Here is a 10341-nt window from a genome sequence, read left to right on the forward strand (position 1 = left end):
GCCTCCCTGACCATCACCGACCCCATGGACTGCGGCACGCAGGCCTCCCTGACCATCACCGACCCCATGGACTGCGGCACGCAGGCCTCCCTGACCATCACCAGCTCCCAGAGCCTGCTCAGACTCATGTCCATCGAGTCAGTGGACATCCCATCCTCTGTCGTCCCCTTCTCCTGCCTTCAATCTTTCCCAACATCAGGGGCTTTTCCAGTGAGTCAGCTCTTCGAATCAAGTGGCATATAAGTACTGGATTTTCAGCTTCAGCAACCGTCCTTCCAGTGAATATTCAGGACTGATTTCCTTTAGGATGGACTCGTTGGATCTCCTTGCAGTCCAAGGGACCCTCAAGAGTTTGTGGCACTTTAGCCAGAAGCTCCTCCCATCCCTCCCCACCCGCCAGGCTTGAGAGGGCAGGAGGACCGAGGCAGAGGAGACTGGCTTTCTCTGGAGCTGAGTGTGGAAAGTTCCATGTTCAGATCATCTCCCCAAACAATAAACTCCGTGGCCACTGACAGAGAAGGCCAGCACCCCAGCCACCCCAAGGCCTCCGTGGTGGTCGGAGCAAGCAGCAGTCCAACCAGACAGACAGACAGACATCTCGGGCGGACAGCAGGGGGTGCGAAAGCCAGAGAGGGCCTTGAGAGATGCCACGTGTCCCCTCTGGCCTGGAAGACGGCGCCTGCGCTCAGTGGAGGGCAGGCGCTCCAGGGGCCACTCACCGCTGACGGCCGTGAGTCTCCCTTCTGAAGGCTGCCTGGTCTTCCCAGCACCATCACTGAAGGTTCTGTCTTCACCCGTGACCTGTGACCTGTGACCCGCCTCTGTCATAGATGAACTCTCCACCCGGCTCACCCGGGTCCCTGGCCCTGGTCCACTCTAGAGCCAGCACCACAGGGCCCTGAACGGTCACAGAGGCCTCGGGGTGTCACGTCTGCTGAGAAGTGAAAAAGTGGAGGTGAAATCGCTCAGTCGTGTCTGACTCTTTGTGACCCGTGGACTATACAGTCCATGGAACTCTCCAGGCCAGAACACTGGAGTGGCCTTTCCCTTCTCCAGGGGGCCTTCCCAGCCGAGGGACGGAACTGGAGTGTCCCGCATTGCAGGCGGATCTTCCCCAGCTGAGCCGCCAGGGAAGCCCGAGAGCCCTGGAGCGAGCAGCCTGTCCCTTCTCCCGCAGACCTTCCTGACCCAGGAGAAAGCCGGGGTCTCCTGCACTGCAGGCAGGTTCTTTACCAAGGGAGCTCTCAGGGAAGCCCCTCGGCCGGGTCCTCAGTTTCTCCTTTCTCAGGGTGTTCCTGGTTCTTCCTACATAAGATCTGCGTCCCCTGGAGGAGGAAACGGCAGCCCACTCCAGTATTTTTGCCTGGAGAATCCCATGGACAGAGGAGCCTGGTGGGCTACAGTCCATGGGGTCACACTGAGTCGGACACGACTAAGTGACTGGGCACATAAGATCTATACCACCAACTTGTGTACCTCCGTAAGTGTGTCTTGGTATCTCAGTTGGGGTTGCGCTGAATTTAAAAATTAATTGGGAAGAAATGACATTTTATATGTTAGGTCCAAGGTGGTGGGATGTTATTCCACTTCTTCACACCGACTTGCGCCCCTTGCCAGAGCGTTTTTTTTAATTATTATTTTTATATTTAATTTCTATTGGAATATAATTTGCTTTACAACATTGTGTTCCGGCGTGTATTAAAGTTTTCCCCACGTGGGTTTCAGCCTAGTGTTTTCCAAAGTAGTGGTCCGCTGTCTCTCCCTTCTAAGCAGCTGATGCCAATTCTGTAAGCTCTGACATTTAAAAAAACCTTACTGGAAGGTGTTAAGCAGGGTTTCAGACAAGAGAGAGAACCCAGATTCTTTCTCCAGATGGTCCTTACAGGGCTTCTTGGGTGACAGCTGTGGAGGGCTGGTCATTGTCCAGCCAGACCCACAGGAGGGAAGGCCAAGTTTCCCTGTGTGCAGGTGGGTGGGGTGGTGACCAAATGTCCACATGTCACAGCCGCCATCAGGGGGACAGTGATTATCAGACAATATCCACTGCCACTCACTTATCTAGAGAATATGTCGCCAGCGGGGAGGTGGCGGGGGATGGGGGAAAAAGCAGCGTAGGGTTGGGGGTTAAGAGGACGAACTGTTAGGTATAGTTATATACCTACCTTGTATATGGCTGTAGATAATACATACAAGGATATATCGTACAACACAGGGAAAATAGCTCATATTGCCTAATAGTTATAACTGGAGTCTAACCCTTAAAAACTGTGAATCACTGTTACGTGTATATGCAGTCAGTTGCATCTGACTCTTTGCAACCCCATGGACTGTAGTAGCCCACCAGGCTCCTCTGTCCATGGAGTTTTCCAGGCAAGAGTACTGGAATGGTTTCCATTTCCTGCTCCAGGGAATCTTCCTGACCCGGGGATCGAACCAGCATCTCCTGTGTCTCTCAGGTAGATTCTCGACCACTAGCACCACCTGGGAGGCCCGTCACCGTATCATGCACCTGTAATTTACGTTCTATGATACATCACATACACTTTGCTAATAACGAGAAAAGACAACATTCGCTGCAACAGTTGCACCTGACTTCAGAGATATTAAGTGGTGAGAGGAAACGTGCCTAGGAGTTTACGAAACACGGTGCATCCTGGCAAAGGCCCTGTGGATGTGTCAGCGTGGCTCACAAATCAAAGAAGGAAACCCTGGGAGCATCTCAGCAGACGCTGAGGACGCTTTTGAAAAACCCAGCGTAGCTGCATTGGATTCAAACAGTAACTAGCTGGACTTCCCTGGAGGCACAGCGGACAAGACTCCGCCTGCCAAGGCAGGCGCACGGATTCCCTCCCTGGTCCAGGAAGATGTCACATGCCTCAGGGCACCTAAGCGTGCCGCAGCTGCTGGAGCCCAAGCTCTAGAGCCCGAAGGCAACGACGGGAGAAGCCGCTGCAACGAGAGGCCCGCGTGCAGCAACGGCCCGCTCGCAGCTAGAGGAAGCCCGCGTGCAGCCACGCAGACCCAAAGGAAAGCTGGAAAGACCATTGAAAGAAAAAGCGGCCTGCACAGAAAGGGAGTCACGGAGGCCGGTCCCCCTGAGGCTGGGGCCTGCGCTCAGTGCTGGGGTCCCAACCACTGCTGCAAGAAAGAGGCATTAAAGGGGAAAATCACATTACCTTCTCACACACGACACGCTTGGACACACAGAAAACCCCAAAGAGCTAACGCCACAGGCTAGACTGTGTCCGCAGGTTCTCATGCTGGAGTCCGAACTCCCAGACTTCAGAATGCGGCTGTGTTTGGAGCTGGGCCCTTTAGAAAGTGGGTGAGTGGGCGTGCGGTCACTAGGGTGGGTCTAGGCCAGGCTGACCAGTGTCCTTATAAGAAGAGGAGGTCAGGACACAGAAGATGACCCTGTGAGGACGCAGGGAGGAGATGGCTGTCTGCACACCCAGGAGAGAGGCCTCAGGAGGACCAGCCCTGCCCTCACCTGGGTCTGGGGTTCCAGCGCCCAGGTTGGAGATGACGTTTGTTATTTAAGCTGCCTGGTGTGAGGGATGTTGTTACGGTGGCCCTAGCAAACTAATTCAGTCTTGATTGACTGATTTCAAAATCTACACACAGGGTGACAGTTTCTATCTGGGGTGGTGAGAAAGTTCCGGAAACGGATGGTGGTGATGGCAGGACAGCAACATAGATGTGTTCAGTGACCCCGAGCTGTGCCCCTGAAAACTGTGACAATGGGACGTTTTATCGCACATATATTTACCACAGCAAACAAAAATCAGCGCACAGACACCAGTTATTTAGGTGCCTACAGCAAACTGTTGACAGTAGAGTTTGGAAAGTGATATATTTAATAATAAGCATCAAAAAATAGCAGATAACTATGAATCTAACAGAAGATGTGTAAGACCACTATGGTGGAAATCACGCCATTTCGAGGGGATGTAAAGATTTTCACTAAAAATGGAGACAAACGCCACATTCATGGACCTTGAGACTCAATACTGTCAGGGTGTCAATTCTCCCCAGAGTTGCTGTCAATGTTTCATACCAGATTTTAACGGAATGCTGCTAAGGTCTAAGAAACAGACAGGACAGTTGCTTAGGTTTCCAGCTTCATGAAGGGAAGGAGGAGCCCCGGATTCGCTGAGAAGTTCCACCTTTGAGCTCTCTTCACGTAGGGACACACCTGCGCTGATGGGCGGGAGCCCCTCGCAGGCTGAGAAGAGGCCTGCTTCCCACGGGGCCCAGCTGCGCATGATGCCTCGCCGGGTGGTGTTTTATGTAGGCAAGTTCGGAACACGACCTGCTTTCATGTAGGCATGCCCGAGGAGTTCCAGATGGCCAGGGGCTTGCCTCCGGGGAGGGGAGGGCCTGGCGCATCAGCCGCCGTCTGCCTTGCGCGGGACGCTGTGTGTGGCTCCGGTAGAGGCGGGCCTGCCAGCTCAGTCTCCTGTGACGCCGCCTGGGGTTTTCCTTCACTGTCTTTTCCTTTGTGTGTGTCTGTGTGCACTACCCGGTGTTCGTGTGTGTGTGTGACTGTGAGCGTGCAAACACTTGCGGGCTGGCGCGGGCGGGCAGCTGCCGGCGAGGGCTGGGAGCCCTGTCCCTCTTTTGGCCATGTCTTCATGAGGAGGTGCTGCCCTCAGCTCACCCTGCTGTGGGTCTCCCTCACCGCCTCACGTCCTCCTGGTCTCTGGTTTCCTTACAGAGTCAGTGCCCCGAGGACTGGGGTCCCATCGGTCTGTTTGTCCCCAGCTCATGGCACATACCCCCAAACACCTGGAGATAAATGAACGAGTCCATCTCATACCCTAGTTGCTCAGTTTCGCCCAGACCTTCAGGCTCCTGGTAGAAACTTGTGCGTGAAGCTCTCTGTTGACTTTGTGTGTCCCTGTGGCTTCTGTCTTTATTTTACTCATCTTTCTCTTTGTTGCTGTTCACTTGCTAAGTCGTGTCTGACTCTGCGATCCCATGGACTGCAGCACACCAGGCTTCCCTGTCCATCACTATTCCCTGGAGCTTGCTCAAACTCACGTCCATTGAGCCAGTGATGCCATCCAACCATCTCATCCTCTGTCGTCCCCTTCTCCTCCTGCCTTCAATCTTTCCCAGCATCAGGGTCTTTTCCAATGAGTTGCCTCTTCCCATCAGGTGGCCAAAGTACTGGAGCTTCAGCTTCAGCATCAGTCCTTCCAATGAATAGTCAGGGTTGATTTCCTTTAGGATTGACTGGTTGAATCTCCTTGCAGTCCAAGGGACTCTCAAGAGTCTTCTCCAACACCACAGTTCAAAAGCATCAATTCTTCAGTGCTCAGCCTTGTTTCGGAGAAGGCAATGGCACCCCACTCCAGTACTCTTACCTGGAAAATCCCATGGACAAGGAGCCTGGTAGGCTGCAGTCCATGGGGTCGCTAAGAGTCGGACATGACTGAGCGACTTCACTTTCACTCTTCACTTTCATGCGTTGGAGAAGGAAATGGCAACCCACTCCAGTGTTCTTGCCTGGAGAATCCCAGGGACGGGGGAGCCTGGTGGGCTGCCGTCTGTGGGGTCGCACAGAGTCGGACACGACTGAAGCGCCTTAGCAGCGGCAGCAGCAACCTTCTTTATGCTCCGACCCTCACATCCATGCATGACTGCTGGCAAAGCCGTAGCTTTGACTCTCCGCACCTTTGCTTTCTGTCCTTATGTTAATTTTTATCTTTCTCTTTAATAAAATTCATTTCCCCCTGAAGTCCAGCTGAGGTTTTCCTGGGCGCCTCTAGCCCTCCCCTCCCACCGGGCGCATCTGCTATGCTCTGCGGCTGCAGCAGCCTCCCCTCCACGCCCGCCCCCTGCTGCTGTGCAGCTCAGACGGGTCACTTTCGGGTGGCTTTAAGCAGGAGGTTGTTTACAAAAGTCTTTTTAAAGGGTCCTGAGGAGCAGGGCCATCGTTGGGAACCAAGGCACTCGTGAGCACTCCCCCCTCGCCCAGGTCTCCGCTGCTTTCACTGGCCACACGCTCGGCCTGCCCTCCAGCCGGGTGGCTCTGTCCCTGGGGACCTACTCACCCACTACTCCACCAGCGTCTGTGGGAGTGTCTGGTTTCTCGCTGTGAGGGTGGATCTCACCTGAAAAGGTGAGTGCTCAGCTGCACGACTCAGACCTGCTCCACCTTCTGGAGGACTGTACCTTTAGTCAACATGAAACCTTCCTCTTTCTCTGGTCGAAGCCTTCCGGTCCTCATTCTGCGTGAACCGACGCTTGCCCGGGCGCAGTCCCACAGCACAGCCGCGCGCCGTCTGCACGCTGCTTTCACCTCCTCCGTCCCTGTGTGTCCACAGGCTCTTCTCATCTAGCTTCTGACCGTGTCTCTTATAATCAGCACACAGATGGCCCACTAATCCCTCTCCAACCCCCTCAGATCTGGAAGACTCTTCGCAGGGACCTAAGCCCGTGGCACTTTTCCGTGGGGAGTGGCGGCTCTGCGCTGGTCTAGGCGTCGCGCCTCCCATTTCTTGCTCACTGTGGTTTTTACCGGTACTCCTCCCTCATAGCCTTTCATCGTATTGATTGGATTTTCCTTATTCCGTTGTCTTGATTGTAGTTTGAAAGCTCTTCACCCTATTTCTCTTCTCCTGGTGGCTGCCTTTAAAGCCTTTTTAAAATCTCCGTTTATATTAGAGCTGATTTACACTGCTGTCTTCAAGCGCGGCCTTGTATGCACACACCCATGCACGCGCGTGCTTGGTCATGTCTGACCCTTTGGGACCCCACAGACTGACGCCCATGAGATTTTCCAGGCAAGGACACTGGAGTGGGTTGCCATTTCCTCCTCCCGGACAGACGCCTGTGTCTGCTCTTTTTCAGATTCTTTCCCTGTATAGGTAATCGCAGGATATTGAGCAAAGGTCCCTGTGTTGCACAGCAGGTCCTTGCTGATCATCTACAGAATCTTAACACATATGTCACTATATATTTTTCTGCTGATGCCTGGAATCAGCCTCCTGTTGGTCACAGAGGAGCTGGCCCTCCGGGGAGACATTTTATCAACATGACCTAGGAGGTCAGAGTGCGGTGACGCCAGGCACAGACACTCCGCCTGTTGGTCGTGGTGTTTGGACTCCGCTGCGCGCCTGGGCTGGGGCGTCCATCACCCTCCTCAGGCGCGGTCAGCCAGCATCCCTGCCCTTCTCGGAAACAAGAGGAGAAGCTGCTGAGTTTGCAACACCCACATAAAACCCAGAGGTGCACACACGTGTGCACAGATACACCACACACTCATGGGCATGGCCACACACATGCACGCCTACACACACATACGTGCACACGCACCATCACGTTGGCCCCCAGTGGCAGGGCTCAGCCCCTTCTGCTGCTCTGCGCCCCGGACACCAGGAGCTGGGGGCGCCCGTTGCCGCCCCAGGACTACTTCAGGAGGCAGGACCCACGCGCTGGCAGGGGCAGAGGAGAAGCCACGGTTCTGTCCATTCGGGGATGTTGCGTGAGTTTCCATAGATGCTCGGAAGAGAAAACAATTTCCTGTTGGTGGCTGAGCCGCTGGCAAGAGTCTAGCCTTCCAGATGGCTGGCCACTGCCAGCCCAGACGCCTCGAGGGTTGCAGAGGGTCGTTGGCCAGTGGCCACTGAGGGGGCCCCAGTGCTGGGACAGTTCCAGCCATGAGAACAAGCGACAGCCTGGGGCACACTGTGAGGACAGGGCCCCGGGGTGGAGAGAGGGGCACAGGGGCAAAGGAGGATGGGGACCTGGGTGGCGGAGGGCTGGACCCCGCGGCCTCGGGTGAGCGAGCTCCGGGGAGGGGGGACATCGATACCACCAGTCTGGGGGCTGCAGGAGGACCAAGTCCAGCAAGGGGGAAAGCCAGGAGGGAGAACCCTGAGGGGAGAGAGACAGAGAGACGAGGAGAGACAGGGAGACGGAGGTGGAGGGAGAGACAGAGACGGGGAGAGGGAGAGACAGAGATGGGGAGACACAGAGAGATGGGGAGAGACAGAGAGACAGAGATGGAGGGAGAGACATAGACGGGGAGACAGAGAGACAGGGAGACAGAGAGGTGGGGAGACAGAGACAGGGAGACAGAGATAGAGAGACACAGAGGTGGGGAGAGACAGACAGGGAGACAGAGGTGGAGGGAGAGACAGAGACAGAGATGAGATGGGGAGATCAGAGAGATGGGGAGAGACAGAGAGACAGAGATGGAGGGAGAGACAGAGACGGGTAGAGGGAGAGACAGAGACAGGGAGATACAGAGACAGAGATGAGATGGGGAGAGACAGGGAGACAGAGATAGAGGGAGAGACAGAGACAGGGAGAGGGAGAGGCAGAGATGGGGAGACACAGATGGGGAGAGACAGACAGGGAGACGGAGGTGGAGGGAAAGACAGAGACGGGGAGAGACAGAGATACGGGGAAACAAAGAGATGGGGAGAGACAGAGACGGGGAGAGACAGAGATACGGGGAAACAAAGAGATGGGGAGAGACAGAGACGGGGAGAGACAGAGACAGAGATGAGGAGACAGACGGGGAGAGACAGACAGGGAGAGATAGAGAGACGGGGAGACGCAGAGACGGGGAGAGACAGAGACGCGGAGGGACTGAGACGGAGGGAGAGACAGCAGGAGGAAGGGGGCTGGCGTGGGGGGCAAGGAGGCGGGCGTCCGGACCAGACAGGGGAGAGCGGGGCCCTGTGCCGCTCCTCACGCCCCCTTCTCTCCCCCCGACCCACCCCTGCAGGCACTAACCCTAACCCTAACCCTAACCCTGCGGGGAGGCCGCCAGCTGGCAGCGCAGCCTGGGAGCAGAGGACGCGGGACTTCAGAACTGCTCCCCCAAACTCTAACCAGTGACGACGAAGTGGAGTAAAAACCACGCCTGTGGGGAAGGGGAGCCTGCCGACAGGGACAGAAGGAAGCCTCCCCGGGAGGAAAGAAGAGCGGGGGACGACAGCCGGAGAAGTCAGGGCCCAGGGGCCCCGAAGTTGGGGCTCGGTCAGCACAGGCCCGCGCGCAGGGGGCTCAGACCCGGACCAAGACTGGGGCGACAGGGAGAGAGGGAGGCGCCGCGCACACCGCAGGGGAACAGAGCCGCCGCGCCCGCAGCGTCTGCACTACCACCGTCACGCCGTCAGTGCCCCCGCGCTGGGGGCTGGGCCTGGCGTGCAGAGGTGCCTGCCAGGAGCTGGCTTGGTGAGCCTGAGACAGAGGGTCCTAGTGGACCACCTGACGTGGAGCCTGCACTGGGCACAGGCCGTCCAGCAGGGCTCGCCCAGAGGAGCAGGGTGTCACTGAGCCGAACCCTGGCCTGCCTTGCCGGCCTCCACGTGGCCAGCCTCTGCTGGAGGAACTCACCTTCTGGCAGAGTACTCAGTGTGAGGATGCCTCACAGCACATGTTTGGGTCTGATCTGCATTATAAACACTCTACTGCCTCTGGAAGAAAAGCTGTGATAAACCCAGACAGCGTGGTAAAAAGCAGAGACATGCCTTCCCTGACAAAGGTCCGTCTAGTCAAAGCTATGGTTTTCCCAGTAGTCATGTACGGATGTGAGAGTTGGACTATAAAGAAAGCTGAGTGCTGAAGAACTGATGCTTTTGAACTGTGGTGCTGGAGAAGACTCTTGAGAGTCAGTCCCTTGGACTGCAAGGAGGTCCAACCAGTCAATCCTAAAGGAAATCAGTCCTGAATATTCATTGGAAGGACTGATGCTGAAGCTGAAGCTCCAATACTTTGGCCACCTGATGCAAAGAACTGACTCATTGGAAAAGACCCTGATGCTGGAAAAGATTGAGGACACTGAGGAGAAGGGGACGACAGAGGATGAGCTGGCTGGCTGACATCACCAACTCAATGGGCATGAGTTTGAGCAAACTCCAGGAGATGGTGAAGGACAGGGAAGCCTGACGTGCTGCAGTCCATGGGGTCACAAAGAGTCAGACACGACTGAGCAACTGAACAACAAAATCGCCTCTGATGGGGTGCCACCAGTAGAAACAGCTTAAGCCTGAGGTGCGCCTTGCCAATTTCCCAGCTAAGGCCTCCACGTGGGGTCCCAGTGCCAGCCGGCAGAGGTGCAGCCATCCCTGTACCCCAGGCAGGTCTGTCCCTCCTGGCGTGCGGAGGAGGAGCATAGGCCAGCAGGTCGCTAGGAAGCGGTGGGTTCTGGCTTTACTGCAGGTTATTTGACTGTAAGTTTATATACAGTCACGTTTAAGGAGCGCCGTGGTGACAGCGCCTTCTGAGCTCCTGCCCATCAGCGGTCACTCCTCGTCTGCGCACTTGATGCTGCAGAAGCCATGCCGCACTCTGCACGTGGGCAGGACGGAGTCACGGAAG

The sequence above is a fragment of the Capra hircus genome, chromosome 29 (assembly GCF_001704415.2).
Source record: "Capra hircus breed San Clemente chromosome 29, ASM170441v1, whole genome shotgun sequence".
In the NCBI taxonomy this organism is placed as follows: domain Eukaryota; kingdom Metazoa; phylum Chordata; class Mammalia; order Artiodactyla; family Bovidae; genus Capra; species Capra hircus.